The 16,505-nt window shown below is 67.7% G+C and overlaps 1 protein-coding gene across 1 annotated transcript in view; it reads right to left on the reverse strand.

Moving 5' to 3' along the window:
- LOC134342653 (uncharacterized) overlaps positions 1-16,505 on the reverse strand; it is a 49,688-nt gene that overhangs the window by 19,496 nt on the left and 13,687 nt on the right. The gene's annotated exons all lie outside the window — the stretch shown is intronic.

Consider the following 16,505-nt stretch of genomic DNA (forward strand, 5'->3'; position numbering starts at 1 on the left):
CCAGAGTCCGGAGACCCGAGGCGAGGCCAGAGGCCGGAGACCTAATGCCGGAGACCTGAAGCCAGAGGCCAGAGGCCGGAGAGTTGAGGCGAGGCTGGAGACCGGAGACTGGAGACCTGAGGCCAGAGGCCAGAGGTCAGATTCCAGAGGCCGGAGACCTGAGTCCAGAGGCTGGAGACCTGAGGCCTGAGGCCAGAGGCCAGAGACCTGAGGCCTGAGGCCAGATGCAGGAGACCTGAGGCGATGCCAGAGGCCAGAGGCCGGAGACCTGAGGCTGGAGACCTGACGCGAGGCCAGAGGCCGGAGACCTGAGGCCAGGCCTGAGGCCGGAGACCTGAGGCCAAGCCTGAGGCCGGAGACCTGAGACCTGGCCGGAGACCCGAGGTGAGGCCAGAGGCCAGAGACCTGAGGCGAGGCCGGAGACGTGAGGCGAGGTCGGAGGCCGGAGACCTGAGGCGAGGCCGGAGACGTGAGGCGAGGTCGGAGGCCGGAGACCTGAGGCGACGCTGGAGGCCAGAGACCAGAGACCTGAGGCGAGGCCAGAGGCCGGAGACCTGAGGCCAGAGGCCGGAGACCCGAGGCGAGGCCAGAGGCCGGAGACCCGAGGCGAGGTCCGAGGCCGGAGACCCGAGGCAATGCCAGAGTCCGGAGACCCGAGGCGATGCCAGAGGCCGGAGACCTGAGGCCAGAGGCCGGAGACCCGAGGCAATGCCATAGGCCGGAGACCCGAGGTGATGCCAGAGTTCGGAGACCCGAGGCGAGGCCAGAGGCCGGAGACCTGAGGCCGGAGACCTGAGGCCAGAGGCCAGCGGCTGGAGACCTGGGGCCAGAGACCTGAGGCAAAGCTGGAGGCTGGAGGCCGGAGACTTGAGGTGAGGCTGGTGGCCGGAGGCCGGAGACTTGAGGCGAGGCCTGTGGCCAGAGGCAGGAGACTTGAGGCGAAGCTGGAGACCGGAGACTGGAAACCTGAGGCCAGAGGCCAGAGGACAGAGGCTGGAGACCTGAGACAAGAGGCTGGATACTTGAGGCCAGAGACTTGAGGCGAAGCTGGAGACCGGAGACTGGAGACCTGAGGCCAGAGGCCGGAGGCCAGATTCCTGAGGCTGTAGACCTGAGGCCAGAGACCGGAGACCTGAGGCCTGTGGCCGGAGACGTCAGGCGATGCCAGAGGCCAGAGGCCGGAGACCTGAGGCGAGGCCAGAGGCCGGAGACCCGAGCGATGCCAGAGGCCGGAGACCTGAGGCGATGCCAGAGTCCAGATACCCGAGGCGAGGCCAGAGGCCGGAGACCTGATGCCAGAGACCTGAAGCCAGAGGCCGGAGGTTGGAGACCTGAGGCCAGAGGCCAGAGGCCGGAGACTTGAGGCGAGGCTGGTGGCCGGAGGCCGGAGACTTGAGGCGAGGTCGGTGGCCGGAGGCCGGAGACCTGAGACTTGAGGCGAGGCCAGAGAGCTGTGGCCTGAGGCGAAGCTCAAGGCTGGAGGCCGGAGACCTGAGGTTAGAGACTTGAGGCCAGAGACTTGAGGCGAAGCTGGACACCGGAGACTGGAGACCTGAGGCCAGAGGCCGGAGACCTGAGACTTGAGGCGAGGCCAGAGACCTGAGGCCTGAGGCGAAGCTCAAGGCTGGAGGCCGGAGACCTGAGGTTAGAGACTTGAGGCCAGAGACTTGAGGCGAAGCTGGAGACCGGTGACTGGAGACCTGAGGCCAGAGGCCGGAGGCCAGATTCCAGAGGCTGGAGACCTGAGGCCAGAGACCGGAGACCTGAGGCCTGAGGCCGGAGACCTCAGGCGATGCCAGAGGCCAGAGGCCAGAGACCTGAGGCCGGAGACCTGAGGCGAGGCCAGAGGCCGGAGACCTGAGGCCAGAGGCCGGAGACCCGAGCGATGCCAGAGGCCGGAGACCTGAGGCAATGCCAGAGTCCGGAGACCCGAGGCAAGGCCAGAGGCCGGAGACCTGAAGCCAGAGGCCGGAGGCTGGAGACCTGAGGCCAGAGGCCAGAGGCCGGAGACTTGAGGCGAGGCTGGTGGCTGGAGGCCGGAGACTTGAGGCGATGCCGGAGACCTGAGGCCTGAGGCGAAGCTCGAGGCTGGAGGCTGGAGACCTGAGGTTAGAGACTTGAGGCCAGAGACTTGAGGCGAAGCTGGAGATCGGAGACTGGAGACCTGAGGCCAGAGGCCGGAAGCCAGATTCCAGAGGCTGGAGACCTAAGGCCAGAGGCCGGAGACCCGAGGCGATGCCAGAGTCCGGAGACTCGAGGCGAGGCCAGAGGCCGGAGACCTGAGGCCAGAGGCCGGAGACCCGAGGCAATGCCATAGGCCGGAGACCCGAGGTGATGCCAGAGTCCGGAGACCCGAGGCGAGGCCAGAGGCCAGAGACCTGAGGCCAGAGGCCAGCGGCTGGAGACCTGGGGCCAGAGACCTGAGACCTGAGGCAAAGCTGGAGGCTGGAGGCCGGAGACTTGAGGCGAGGCTGGTGGCCGGAGGCCGGAGACTTGAGGCGAGGCCTGTAGCCAGAGGCAGGAGACTTGAGGCGAAGCCTGGAGACCGGAGACTGGAAACCTGAGGCCAGAGGCCAGAGGACAGAGGCTGGAGACCTGAGACAAGAGGCTGGATACCTGAGGCCAGAGGCAAGAGGCTGGAGACCTGAGGCCAGAGACTGGAGACCTGAGGCCAGAGGCTGGAGACCTGAGACCAGAGGCCAGAGGCAGGAGGCCAGAGGCCGGAGACCTGAGACCTGAGGCAGGGCCGGAGACCTGAGGCGATGCCAGAGGCCGGAGGCCGGAGACCTGAGGCCCAAGGCCAGAAGCTGGAGGCCGGTGGACGGAGACCTGAGGCCGGAAACCTGAGGTGAGGCCCGAGGCCAGAGGCCAGAGGCCGGCGACCTGAGGCTGGAGACCTGAGACCTGAGGCGAGGCCGGAGACCTGAGGCGAGACCGTTGGCCGGAGGCTGGAGACCTGAGGCGAGGCCGGTGGCCGGAGGCCGGAGACTTGAGGCGAGGCCGGAGACCTGAGACTTGAGGCGAGGCCGGAGACCTGAGGCCTGAGGCGATGCCAGAGGCCGGAGGCTGGAGACCTGAGGTTAGAGACTTGAGGCCAGAGACTTGAGCCGAAGCTGGAGACCGGAGACTGGAGACCTGAGGCCAGAGGCCAGAGGTCAGATTCCTGAGGCCAGAGACCTGAGTCCAGAGGCTGGGGACCTGAGGCCTGAGGCCAGAGACCTGAGTCCTGAGGACAGAGGCAGGAGACCTGAGGCGATGCCAGAGGCCAGAGGCCGGAGACCTGAGGCTGGAGACCTGAGGCGAGGCCAGAGGCCGGAGACCCAAGCGATGCCAGAGGCCGGAGACCCGAGGTGATGCCAGAGTTCGGAGACCCGAGGCGAGGCCAGAGGCCGGAGACCTGATGCCGGAGACCTGAAGCCAGAGGCCGGAGGCTGGAGACCTGAGGCCAGAGGCCAGAGGCCGGAGACTTGAGGCGAGGCTGGTGGCCGGAGGCCGGAGACTTGAGGCGAGGCCAGTGGCCAGAGGACGGAGACCTGAGACTTGAGGCGAGGCCAGAGACCTGAGGCCTGAGGCGAAGCTCAAGGCTGGAGGCCGGAGACCTGAGGTTAGAGACTTGAGGCCAGAGACTTGAGGTGAAGCTGGAGACCGGAGACTGGAGACCTGAGGCCAGAGGCCGGAAGCCAGATTCCAGAGGCTGGAGACCTGAGGCCTGAGGCCGGATACCTGAGGTTAGAGACTTGAGGCCAGAGACTTGAGGCCAGAGACTTGAGCTGAAGCTGGAGACCGGAGACTGGAGACCTGAGGCCAGAGGCCAGAGGTCAGATTCCAGAGGCCGGAGACCTGAGTCCAGAGGCTGGAGACCTGAGGCCTGAGGCCAGAGGCCAGAGACCTGAGGCCTGAGGCCAGAGGCAGGAGACCTGAGGCGATGCCAGAGGCCGGAGACCTGAGGCTGGAGACCTGAGGCGAGGCCAGAGGCCGGAGACCTGAGGCCAGAGGCCGGAGACCCGAGTGATGCCAGAGGCCGGAGACCCGAGGCGATGCCAGAGTTTGGAGACCCGAGGCGAGGCCAGAGGCCGGAGACCTGATGCCGGAGACCTGAAGCCAGAGGCCGGAGGCTGGAGACCTGAGGTTAAAGACTTGAGGCCAGAGACCTGAGGACAGAGAATTGAGGCGAAACTGGAGACCGGAGACTGGAGACCTGAGGCCGGAGGTCAGAGGCCAGATTCCAGAGGCCAGAGACCTGAGTCCAGAGGCTGGAGACCTGAGGCCAGAGGCCGGAGACCTGAGGCGATGCCAGAGGCCAGAGGCCGGAGACCTGAGGCTGGAGACCTGAGGTGAGGCCAGAGGCCGGAGACCCGAGGCGATGCCCGAGTCTGGAGACCCGAGGCGAGGCCAGAGGCCGGAGACCAGAGACCAGAGGCCGGAGACCCGAGGCAATGCCAGAGGCCGGAGACCCGAGGCAATGCCAGAGTCCGGAGACCCGAGGTGAGGCCAGAGGCCGGAGACTGGAGGCGAGGCTGGTGGCCGGAGGCCGGAGACTTGAGGCGAGGCCGGAGACCTGAGACTTGAGGCGATGCCGGAGACCTGAGGCCTGAGGCGAAGCTCGAGGCTGGAGGCTGGAGACCTGAGGTTAGAGACTTGAGGCCAGAGACTTGAGGCGAAGCTGGAGACCGGAGACTGGAGACCTGAGGCCAGAGGCCGGAAGCCAGATTCCAGAGGCTGGAGACCTGAGGCCAGAGGCCGGAGACCTGAGGCCTGAGGCCGGAGTCCTCAGGCGATGCCAGAGGCCAGAGGCCGGAGACCTGAGGTTAGAGACTTGAGGTCAGAGACTTGAGGCCAGAGACTTGAGCCGAAGCTGGAGTCCGGAGACTGGAGACCTGAGGCCAGAGGCCAGAGGTCAGATTCCAGAGGCCGGAGTCCTGAGTCCAGAGGCTGGAGACCTGAGGCCTGAGGCCAGAGGCCAGAGACCTGAGGCCTGAGGCCAGAGGCAGGAGACCTGAGGTGATGCCAGAGGCCAGAGGCCGGAGACCTGAGGCTGGAGACCTGAGGCGAGGCCAGAGGCCGGAGACGTGAGGCCAGAGGCCGGAGACCCGAGCGATGCCAGAGGCCGGAGACCCGAGGCGATGCCAGAGTTCGGAGACCCGAGGCGAGGCCAGAGGCCGGAGACCTGATGCCGGAGACCTGAAGCCAGAGGCCGGAGGTTGGAGACCTGAGGCCAGAGGCCAGAGGCCGGAGACTTGAGGCGAGGCTGGTGGCCTTAGGCCGGAGACTTGAGGCGAGGCCGGTGGCCGGAGGCCGGAGACCTGAGACTTGAGGCGAGGCCAGAGACCTGAGGCCTGAGGCGAAGCTCAAGGCTGGAGGCCGGAGACCTGAAGTTAGAGACTTGAGGCCAGAGACTTGAGGCGAAGCTGGAGACCAGAGACTGGAGACCTGAGGCCAGAGACCGGAGACCTGAGGCCGGAGACCTGAGGCGAGGCCAGAGGCCAGAGACCTGAGGCCTGAGGCCAGAGGCCGGAGACCTGAGGCTGGAGACCTGAGGCGAGGCCAGAGGCCGGAGACCTGAGGCCAGAGGCCGGAGACCCGAGCGATGCCAGAGGCCGGAGACCCGAGGCGATGCCAGAGTTCGGAGACACGAGGCGAGGCCAGAGGCCGGAGACCTGAAGCCAGAGGCCGGAGGTTGGAGACCTGAGGCCAGAGGCCAGAGGCCGCAGACTTGAGGCGAGGCTGGTGGCCTTAGGCCGGAGACTTGAGGCGAGGCCGGTGGCCGGAGGCCGGAGACCTGAGACTTGAGGCGAGGCCAGAGACCTGAGGCCTGAGGCGAAGCTCAAGGCTGGAGGCCGGAGACCTGAAGTTAGAGACTTGAGGCCAGAGACTTGAGGCGAAGCTGGAGACCGGAGACTGGAGACCTGAGGCCAGAGACCGGAGACCTGAGGCCGGAGACCTGAGGCGAGGCCAGAGGCCGGAGACCTGAGGCCAGAGGCAGGAGTCCTGATGCCAGAGGCCGGAGACCCGAGCGATGTCAGAGGCCGGAGACCCGAGGCAATGCCAGAGTCCGGAGACCCGAGGCGAGGCCAGAGGCCGGAGACCTGAGGCCAGAGGCCGGAGACCCGAGGCAATGCCATAGGCCGGAGACCCGAGGTGATGCCAGAGTTCGGAGACCCGAGGCGAGGCCAGAGGCCGGAGACCTGAGGCCGGAGACCTGAGGCCAGAGGCCAGCGGCTGGAGACCTTGGGCCAGAGACCTGAGACCTGAGGCAAAGCTGGAGGCTGGAGGCCGGAGACTTGAGGTGAGGCTGGTGGCCGGAGGCCGGAGACTTGAGGCGAGGCCTGTGGCCAGAGGCAGGAGACTTGAGGCGAAGCTGGAGACCGGAGACTGGAAACCTGAGGCCAGAGGCCAGAGGACAGAGGCTGGAGACCTGAGACAAGAGGCTGGATACTTGAGGCCAGAGACTTGAGGCGAAGCTGGAGACCGGAGACTGGAGACCTGAGGCCAGAGGCCGGAGGCCAGATTCCTGAGGCTGTAGACCTGAGGCCAGAGACCGGAGACCTGAGGCCTGTGGCCGGAGACGTCAGGCGATGCCAGAGGCCAGAGGCCGGAGACCTGAGGCGAGGCCAGAGGCCGGAGACCCGAGCGATGCCAGAGGCCGGAGACCTGAGGCGATGCCAGAGTCCAGATACCCGAGGCGAGGCCAGAGGCCGGAGACCTGATGCCGGAGACCTGAAGCCAGAGGCCGGAGGCTGGATACCTGAGGCCAGATGCCAGAGGCCGGAGACTTGAGGCGAGGCTGGTGTCTGGAGGCCGGATACTTGAGGCGAGGCCAGAGACCTGTGGCGAGACCCGAGGTTGGAGACCTGAGGCGAGGCCGGAGGCTAGAGGCCGGAGTCCTGAGGTGAGACCAGAGACCTGAGGCCAGAGACTTGAGGCCAGAGTCCTGAGGCCGGATACTTGAGGCGAAGCTGGAGACCTGAGGCCTGAGGCGAAGCTGGAGGCCAGAGGCCTGAGGCGAAGCTGGAGGCTGGAGGCCGGAGACCTGAGGTTAAAGGCTTGAGGCCAGAGACCTGAGGACAGAGAATTGAGGCGAAACTGGAGACCGGAGACTGGAGACCTGAGGCCGGAGGTCAGAGGCCAGATTCCAGAGGCCGGAGACCTGAGTCCAGAGGCTGGAGACCTGAGGCCTGAGGCCAGAGGCCGGAGACCCGAGGCGATGCCAGAGGCCAGAGGCCGGAGACCTGAGGCTGGAGACCTGAGGCGAGGCCGGAGGCCGGAGACCTGAGGCCAGAGGCCGGAGACCCGAACGATGCCAGAGGCCGGAGACCCGAGGCGATGCCCGAGTCTGGAGACCCGAGGCGAGGCCAGAGGCCGGAGACCTGAGACCAGAGGCCGGAGACCCGAGGCGATGCCAGAGGCCGGAGACCCGAGGCAATGCCAGAGTCCGGAGACCCGAGGTGAGGCCAGAGGCCGGAGACCTGAGGCTAGAAGCCAGAGGCTGGTGACCTGGGGCCAGAGACCTGAGACCTGAGGCGAGGCCGGAGACCTGAGACCTGAGGCGAAGCTGGAGGCTGGAGGCCGGAGACTTGAGGCGAGGCTGGTGGCCGGAGGCCGGAGACTTGAGGCAAGGCCGGTGGCCGGTGGCCGGAGACTTGAGGCGAGGCCGGAGGCCGGAGACCTGAGACTTGAGGCGAGGCCGGAGACCTGAGGCCTGAGGCGAAGCTGGAGGCTGGAGGCCGGAGACCTGAGGTTAGAGACTTGAGGCCAGAGACCTGAGGCCAGAGACTTGAGGTGAAGCTGGAGACCGGAGACTGGAGACCTGAGGCCAGAGGCCGGAGGCCAGATTCCAGCGGCTGGAGACCTGAGGCCAGAGGCCAGAGACCTGAGGCGAGGCCGGAGACCTGAGGCGAGGCCGGTGGCTTGAGGCCGGATACTGGAGGCGAGGCCGGAGACCTGTGGCGAGACCCGAGGTTGGAGACCTGAGGCAAGGCCGGAGACCTGAGGTGAGGCCAGAGACCTGAGGCCAGAGACTTGAGGCCACAGACCTGAGGCCGGAGACCTGAGGCCAGAGACTTGAGGCGAAGCTGGAGGCCGGAGGCCGGAGACTTGAGGCGAAGCTGGAGGCCGGAGGCCGGTGACTTGAGGCGAAGCTGGAGACCTGAGGCCTGAGGCGAAGCTGGAGGCTGGAGGCCGGAGACCTGAGGTTAAAGACTTGAGGCCAGAGACCTGAGGACAGAGACTTGAGGCGAAACTGGAGACCGGAGACTGGAGACCTGAGGCGAGGCCAGAGGCCAGAGGCCAGAGGCCAGATTCCAGAGGCCGGAGACCTGAGTCCAGAGGCTGGAGACCTGAGGCCTGAGGCCAGAGGCCGGAGACCTGAGGCGATGCTAGAGGCCAGAGACCAGAGACCTGAGGCGAGGCCAGAGGCCGGAGACCTGAGGCGAGGCCGGAGACCTGAGGCCAGAGGCCGGAGACCCGAGGCGAGGCCAGAGGCCGGAGACCCGAGGCGAGGTCCGAGGCCGGAGACCCGAGGCGAGGTCCGAGGCCGGAGACTGGAGACCTGAGGCCAGAGGCCGGAGACCTGATGCCAGAGGCCAGAGGTTGCAGACCTGAGGCCAGAGGCTGGAGACCTGAGACCAGAGACCAGAGGTTGCAGACCTGAGGCCAGAGGCTGGAGACCTGAGACCAGAGGCCGGAGACCTGAGGCGAGGCCCGAGGCCGGAGAACGGAGACAAGAGGCCAGAGGCCAGAGGCCGGAGACCTGAGGCCGGTGACCTGAGGCGAGGCCCGAGGCCGGAGACCGGAGACAAGAGGCCAGAGGCCAGAGGCCGGAGACCTGAGGCCGTTGACCTGAGGTGAGGCCGGAGACTTGAGGCGAAGCTGGAGGCTGGAGGCCGGAGACTTGAGGCAAGGCCAGAGGCCAGAGACCTGTGGCCAGGCCCGAGGCTGGAGACCTGAGGCCAGGCCCAAGGCTGGTGACCTGAGGCCGGAGACCTGAGGCCAGGCCTGAGGCCGGAGACCTGAGGCCAAGCCTGAGGCCGGAGACCTGAGACCAGGCCGGAGACCCGAGGTGAGGCCAGAGGCCAGAGACCTGAGGCGAGGCCGGAGACGTGAGGCGAGGTCGGAGGCCGGAGACCTGAGGCGAGGCCGGAGACGTGAGGCGAGGTCGGAGGCCGGAGACCTGAGGCGACGCTGGAGGCCAGAGACCAGAGACCTGAGGCGAGGCCAGAGGCCGGAGACCTGAGGCCAGAGGCCGGAGACCCGAGGCGAGGCCAGAGGCCGGAGACCCGAGGCGAGGTCCGAGGCCGGAGACCCGAGGCAATGCCAGAGTCCGGAGACCCGAGGCGAGGCCAGAGGCCGGAGACCTGAGGCCAGAGGCCGGAGACCCGAGGCAATGCCATAGGCCGGAGACCCGAGGTGATGCCAGAGTTCGGAGACCCGAGGCGAGGCCAGAGGCCGGAGACCTGAGGCCGGAGACCTGAGGCCAGAGGCCAGCGGCTGGAGACCTGGGGCCAGAGACCTGAGGCAAAGCTGGAGGCTGGAGGCCGGAGACTTGAGGTGAGGCTGGTGGCCGGAGGCCGGAGACTTGAGGCGAGGCCTGTGGCCAGAGGCAGGAGACTTGAGGCGAAGCTGGAGACCGGAGACTGGAAACCTGAGGCCAGAGGCCAGAGGACAGAGGCTGGAGACCTGAGACAAGAGGCTGGATACTTGAGGCCAGAGACTTGAGGCGAAGCTGGAGACCGGAGACTGGAGACCTGAGGCCAGAGGCCGGAGGCCAGATTCCTGAGGCTGTAGACCTGAGGCCAGAGACCGGAGACCTGAGGCCTGTGGCCGGAGACGTCAGGCGATGCCAGAGGCCAGAGGCCGGAGACCTGAGGCGAGGCCAGAGGCCGGAGACCCGAGCGATGCCAGAGGCCGGAGACCTGAGGCGATGCCAGAGTCCAGATACCCGAGGCGAGGCCAGAGGCCGGAGACCTGATGCCGGAGACCTGAAGCCAGAGGCCGGAGGCTGGATACCTGAGGCCAGATGCCAGAGGCCGGAGACTTGAGGCGAGGCTGGTGTCTGGAGGCCGGATACTTGAGGCGAGGCCAGAGACCTGTGGCGAGACCCGAGGTTGGAGACCTGAGGCGAGGCCGGAGGCTAGAGGCCGGAGTCCTGAGGTGAGACCAGAGACCTGAGGCCAGAGACTTGAGGCCAGAGACCTGAGGCCGGATACTTGAGGCGAAGCTGGAGACCTGAGGCCTGAGGCGAAGCTGGAGGCCAGAGGCCTGAGGCGAAGCTGGAGGCTGGAGGCCGGAGACCTGAGGTTAAAGGCTTGAGGCCAGAGACCTGAGGACAGAGAATTGAGGCGAAACTGGAGACCGGAGACTGGAGACCTGAGGCCGGAGGTCAGAGGCCAGATTCCAGAGGCCGGAGACCTGAGTCCAGAGGCTGGAGACCTGAGGCCTGAGGCCAGAGGCCGGAGACCCGAGGCGATGCCAGAGGCCAGAGGCCGGAGACCTGAGGCTGGAGACCTGAGGCGAGGCCGGAGGCCGGAGACCTGAGGCCAGAGGCCGGAGACCCGAACGATGCCAGAGGCCGGAGACCCGAGGCGATGCCCGAGTCTGGAGACCCGAGGCGAGGCCAGAGGCCGGAGACCTGAGACCAGAGGCCGGAGACCCGAGGCGATGCCAGAGGCTGGAGACCCGAGGCAATGCCAGAGTCCGGAGACCCGAGGTGAGGCCAGAGGCCAGAGACCTGAGGCTAGAAGCCAGAGGCTGGTGACCTGGGGCCAGAGACCTGAGACCTGAGGCGAGGCCGGAGACCTGAGACCTGAGGCGAAGCTGGAGGCTGGAGGCCGGAGACTTGAGGCGAGGCTGGTGGCCGGAGGCCGGAGACTTGAGGCAAGGCCGGTGGCCGGTGGCCGGAGACTTGAGGCGAGGCCGGAGGCCGGAGACCTGAGACTTGAGGCGAGGCCGGAGACCTGAGGCCTGAGGCGAAGCTGGAGGCTGGAGGCCGGAGACCTGAGGTTAGAGACTTGAGGCCAGAGACCTGAGGCCAGAGACTTGAGGTGAAGCTGGAGACCGGAGACTGGAGACCTGAGGCCAGAGGCCGGAGGCCAGATTCCAGCGGCTGGAGACCTGAGGCCAGAGGCCAGAGACCTGAGGCGAGGCCGGAGACCTGAGGCGAGGCCGGTGGCTTGAGGCCGGATACTGGAGGCGAGGCCGGAGACCTGTGGCGAGACCCGAGGTTGGAGACCTGATGCAAGGCCGGAGACCTGAGGTGAGGCCAGAGACCTGAGGCCAGAGACTTGAGGCCACAGACCTGAGGCCGGAGACCTGAGGCCAGAGACTTGAGGCGAAGCTGGAGGCCGGAGGCCGGAGACTTGAGGCGAAGCTGGAGGCCGGAGGCCGGTGACTTGAGGCGAAGCTGGAGACCTGAGGCCTGAGGCGAAGCTGGAGGCTGGAGGCCGGAGACCTGAGGTTAAAGACTTGAGGCCAGAGACCTGAGGACAGAGACTTGAGGCGAAACTGGAGACCGGAGACTGGAGACCTGAGGCGAGGCCAGAGGCCAGAGGCCAGAGGCCAGATTCCAGAGGCCGGAGACCTGAGTCCAGAGGCTGGAGACCTGAGGCCTGAGGCCAGAGGCCGGAGACCTGAGGCGATGCCAGAGGCCAGAGGCCGGAGACCTGAGGCTGGAGACCTGAGGCGAGGCCAGAGGTCGGAGACCCGAGCGATGCCAGAGGCCGGAGACCCGAGGCGATGCCAGAGTCTGGAGACCCGAGGCGAGGCCAGAGGCCGGAGACCTGAGGCCGGAGACCTGAGACCAGAGGCCGGAGACCCGAGGCGATGCCAGAGGCCGGAGAACCGAGGCGATGCCAGAGTCCGGAGACCCGAGGCGAGGCCAGAGGCCATAGACCTGAGGCCGGAGACCTGAGGCCAGAGGCTGGAGACCTGAGACCAGAGGCCAGAGGTTGCAGACCTGAGGCCAGAGGCTGGAGACCTGAGACCAGAGGCCAGAGGTTGCAGACCTGAGGCCAGAGGCTGGAGACCTGAGACCAGAGGCCGGAGACCTGAGGCGAGGCCCGAGGCCGGAGACTGGAGGCAAGAGGCCAGAGGCCAGAGGCTGGAGACCTGAGGCCGGTGACCTGAGGCGAGGCCCGAGGCCGGAGACCGGAGACAAGAGGCCAGAGGCAAGAGGCCGGAGACCTGAGGCCGGTGACCTGAGGCGAGGCCGGAGACTTGAGGCAAGGCCAGAGGCTGGAGACCTGAGGCCAGGCCCGAGGCTGGAGACCTGAGGCCAGGCCCGAGGCCGGTGAACTGAGGCCGGGGACCTGAGACCAGACCTGAGGCCGGAGATCTGAAGCCGGAGACCTGAGACCAGGCCGGAGACCCGAGGCGATGCCAGAGGCCGGATCCCGAGGCGAGGCCAGAGGCCGGAGACCCGAGGCGAGGCCAGAGGCCGGAGACCTGAGGCCGGAGACCTGAGGCGAGGCCGGAGACGTGAGGCGAGGTCGGAGGCCGAAGACCTGAGGCGATGCCGGAGGCCGGAGACCTGAGGCGATGCTAGAGGCCAGAGACCAGAGACCTGAGGCGAGGCCAGAGGCCGGAGACCTGAGGCGAGGCCGGAGACCTGAGGCCAGAGGCCGGAGACCCGAGGCGAGGCCAGAGGCCGGAGACCCGAGGCGAGGTCCGAGGCCGGAGACCCGAGGCGAGGTCCGAGGCCGGAGACTGGAGACCTGAGGCCAGAGGCCGGAGACCTGATGCCAGAGGCCAGAGGTTGCAGACCTGAGGCCAGAGGCTGGAGACCTGAGACCAGAGACCAGAGGTTGCAGACCTGAGGCCAGAGGCTGGAGACCTGAGACCAGAGGCCGGAGACCTGAGGCGAGGCCCGAGGCCGGAGAACGGAGACAAGAGGCCAGAGGCCAGAGGCCGGAGACCTGAGGCCGGTGACCTGAGGCGAGGCCCGAGGCCGGAGACCGGAGACAAGAGGCCAGAGGCCAGAGGCCGGAGACCTGAGGCCGTTGACCTGAGGTGAGGCCGGAGACTTGAGGCGAAGCTGGAGGCCGGAGGCCGGAGACTTGAGGCAAGGCCAGAGGCCAGAGACCTGTGGCCAGGCCCGAGGCTGGAGACCTGAGGCCAGGCCCAAGGCTGGTGACCTGAGGCCGGAGACCTGAGGCCAGGCCTGAGGCCGGAGACCTGAGGCCAAGCCTGAGGCCGGAGACCTGAGACCAGGCCGGAGACCCGAGGTGAGGCCAGAGGCCAGAGACCTGAGGCGAGGCCGGAGACGTGAGGCGAGGTCGGAGGCCGGAGACCTGAGGCGAGGCCGGAGACGTGAGGCGAGGTCGGAGGCCGGAGACCTGAGGCGACGCTGGAGGCCAGAGACCAGAGACCTGAGGCGAGGCCAGAGGCCGGAGACCTGAGGCCAGAGGCCGGAGACCCGAGGCGAGGCCAGAGGCCGGAGACCCGAGGCGAGGTCCGAGGCCGGAGACCCGAGGCAATGCCAGAGTCCGGAGACCCGAGGCGAGGCCAGAGGCCGGAGACCTGAGGCCAGAGGCCGGAGACCCGAGGCAATGCCATAGGCCGGAGACCCGAGGTGATGCCAGAGTTCGGAGACCCGAGGCGAGGCCAGAGGCCGGAGACCTGAGGCCGGAGACCTGAGGCCAGAGGCCAGCGGCTGGAGACCTGGGGCCAGAGACCTGAGGCAAAGCTGGAGGCTGGAGGCCGGAGACTTGAGGTGAGGCTGGTGGCCGGAGGCCGGAGACTTGAGGCGAGGCCTGTGGCCAGAGGCAGGAGACTTGAGGCGAAGCTGGAGACCGGAGACTGGAAACCTGAGGCCAGAGGCCAGAGGACAGAGGCTGGAGACCTGAGACAAGAGGCTGGATACTTGAGGCCAGAGACTTGAGGCGAAGCTGGAGACCGGAGACTGGAGACCTGAGGCCAGAGGTCGGAGACCCGAGGCGAGGCCAGAGGCCGGAGACCCGAGGCGAGGTCCGAGGCCGGAGACCCGAGGCGAGGTCCGAGGCCGGAGACTGGAGACCTGAGGCCAGAGGCTGGAGACCTGATGCCAGAGGCCAGAGGTTGCAGACCTGAGGCCAGAGGCTGGAGACCTGAGACCAGAGACCAGAGGTTGCAGACCTGAGGCCAGAGGCTGGAGACCTGAGACCAGAGGCCGGAGACCTGAGGCGAGGCCCGAGGCCGGAGACCGGAGACAAGAGGCCAGAGGCCAGAGGCCGGAGACCTGAGGCCGGTGACCTGAGGCGAGGCCCGAGGCCGGAGACTGGAGACAAGAGGCCAGAGGCCAGAGGCCGGAGACCTGAGGCGAGGCCGGAGACTTGAGGCGAAGCTGGAGGCCGGAGACTTGAGGCAAGGCCAGAGGCTGGAGACCTGAGGCCAGGCCCGAGGCTGGAGACCTGAGGCCAGGCCCGAGGCCGGTGAACTGAGGCCGGGGACCTGAGACCAGGCCTGAGGCCGGAGACCTGAGGCCGGAGACCTGAGACCAGGCCGGAGACCCGAGAACAGGCCGGAGACCCGAGGCGATGCCAGAGGCCGGAGTCCCGAGGCGAGGCCACAGGCCGGAGACCCGAGGCGAGGCCAGAGGCCGGAGACCTGACGCCGGAAACCTGAGGCGAGGCCGGAGGCCGGAGACCTGAGGCGATGCCGGAGGCCGGAGACCTGAGGCGATGCTAGAGACCGGAGACCTGAGGCCAGTGGCCTGAGACCTGAGGCAGGTGACCTGAGGCGATGCCGGAGACTGGAGACTTGAGGCGACGCCGGAGGCCAGAGACCTGAGGCAAGGCCGGAGGCCGGAGACTTGAGGCGAGGCCAGTGGCCGGAGGCCGGAGGCCGGAGACTTGAGGCGAGGCCGGAGACATGAGGCCTGAGGCCAGAGACTTGATCCCAGAGACCTGAGGCCAGAGGCCAGAGGCTGGAAACCTGAGGCCAGAGACTTGAGGCCGGAGACCCAAGGCCAGAAGCTGGAGGCCGGAGACCTGATGCCAGAGCCCGGAGACCTGAGGCCGGTGTCCTGAGGCGAGGCCAGAGGCCAGAGACCTGAGGCGAGGCCGGAAGCCAGAGACCTGAGGCGAGGCCGGAGACTTGAGGCGAAGCTGGAGGCTGGAGGCCGGAAGCCAGAGACCTGAGGCGAGGCCGGAGACTTGAGGCGAAGCTGGAGGCTGGAGGCCGGAGACTTGAGGCCAGGCCAGAGGCCGGAGACCTGAGGCCAGGCCCGAAGCCGGAGACCTGAGGCCAGGCCCGAGGCCGGAGACCTGAGGCCAGGCCTGAGGCCGGAGACCTGAGACCAGGCCGGAAACCCGAGGCGATGCCAGAGGCCGGAGACCCGAGGCCGGAAGCCAGAGACCTGAGGCGAGGCCGGAGACTTGAGGCGAAGCTGGAGGCCGGAGGCCGGAGACTTGAGGCCAGGCCAGAGGCCGGAGACCTGAGGCCAGGCCCGAGGCCGGAGACCTGAGGCCAGGCCCGAGGCTGGAGACCTGAGGCCAGGCCCGAGGCCGGGGACCTGAGACCAGGCCTGAGGCCGGAGACCTGAGGCCGGAGACCTGAGACCAGGCCGGAGACCCGAGAACAGGCCGGAGACCCGAGGCGATGCCAGAGGCCGGAGTCCCGAGGCGAGGCCACAGGCCGGAGACCCGAGGCGAGGCCAGAGGCCGGAGACCTGACGCCGGAAACCTGAGGCGAGGCCGGAGGCCGGAGACCCGAGGCGAGGTCCGAGGCCGGAGACCTGAGGCTAGAGACCGGAGACTGGAGACCTGAGGCCAGAGGCCGCAGACCTGATGCCAAAGGCCAGAGGTTGCAGACCTGAGGCCCGAGGCTGGAGACCGGAGACCAGAGGCCAGAGGCCAGAGGCTGGAGACTTGAGGCGACGCTGGAGGCCGGAGGCCGGAGACCTGAGGCCAGGTCCGAGGCTGGAGACCTGAGGCCAGGCCCGAGGCCGGTGACCTGAGGCCGGAGACCTGAGGCCAGGCCTGAGGCCGGAGTCCTGAGGCCAGGCCTGAGGACGGAGTCCTGAGGCCAGGCCTGAGGACAGAGACCTGAGACCAGGCCGGAGACCCGAGGCGATGCCAGAGGCCGGAGACCCGAGGCGAGGCCAGAGGCCGGAGACCTGAGACCGGAGACCTGAGGCGAGGGCGGAGACGTGAGGCGAGGCCGGAGGCCGGAGACCTGAGGCGATGCCGGAGGCCGGAGGCCGGAGACTTGAGGCGACGCCGGAGGCCAGAGACCAGAGACCTGAGGTGAGGCCGGAGGCCGGAGACCTGGGGCGATGCCAGAGGCCAGAGGCGGGAGACCTGAGGCGAGGCCGGAGGCCGGAGACCTGAGGCCAGAGGCCGGAGACCCGAGGCGAGGTCTGAGGCCGGAGACCCGAGGCGAGGTCCGAGGCCGGACACTGGAGACTTGAGGCCAGAGGCCGGAGACCTGATGCCAGAGGCCAGAGGTTGCAGACCTGAGACCAGAGACTGGAGACCTGAGACCAGAGGCCGGAGACCTGTGGCCGGTGACCTGAGGCGAGGCCCGAGGCCGGA

Source organism: Mobula hypostoma, chromosome 1, assembly GCF_963921235.1.
Source record: "Mobula hypostoma chromosome 1, sMobHyp1.1, whole genome shotgun sequence".
Lineage (NCBI taxonomy): Eukaryota > Metazoa > Chordata > Chondrichthyes > Myliobatiformes > Myliobatidae > Mobula > Mobula hypostoma.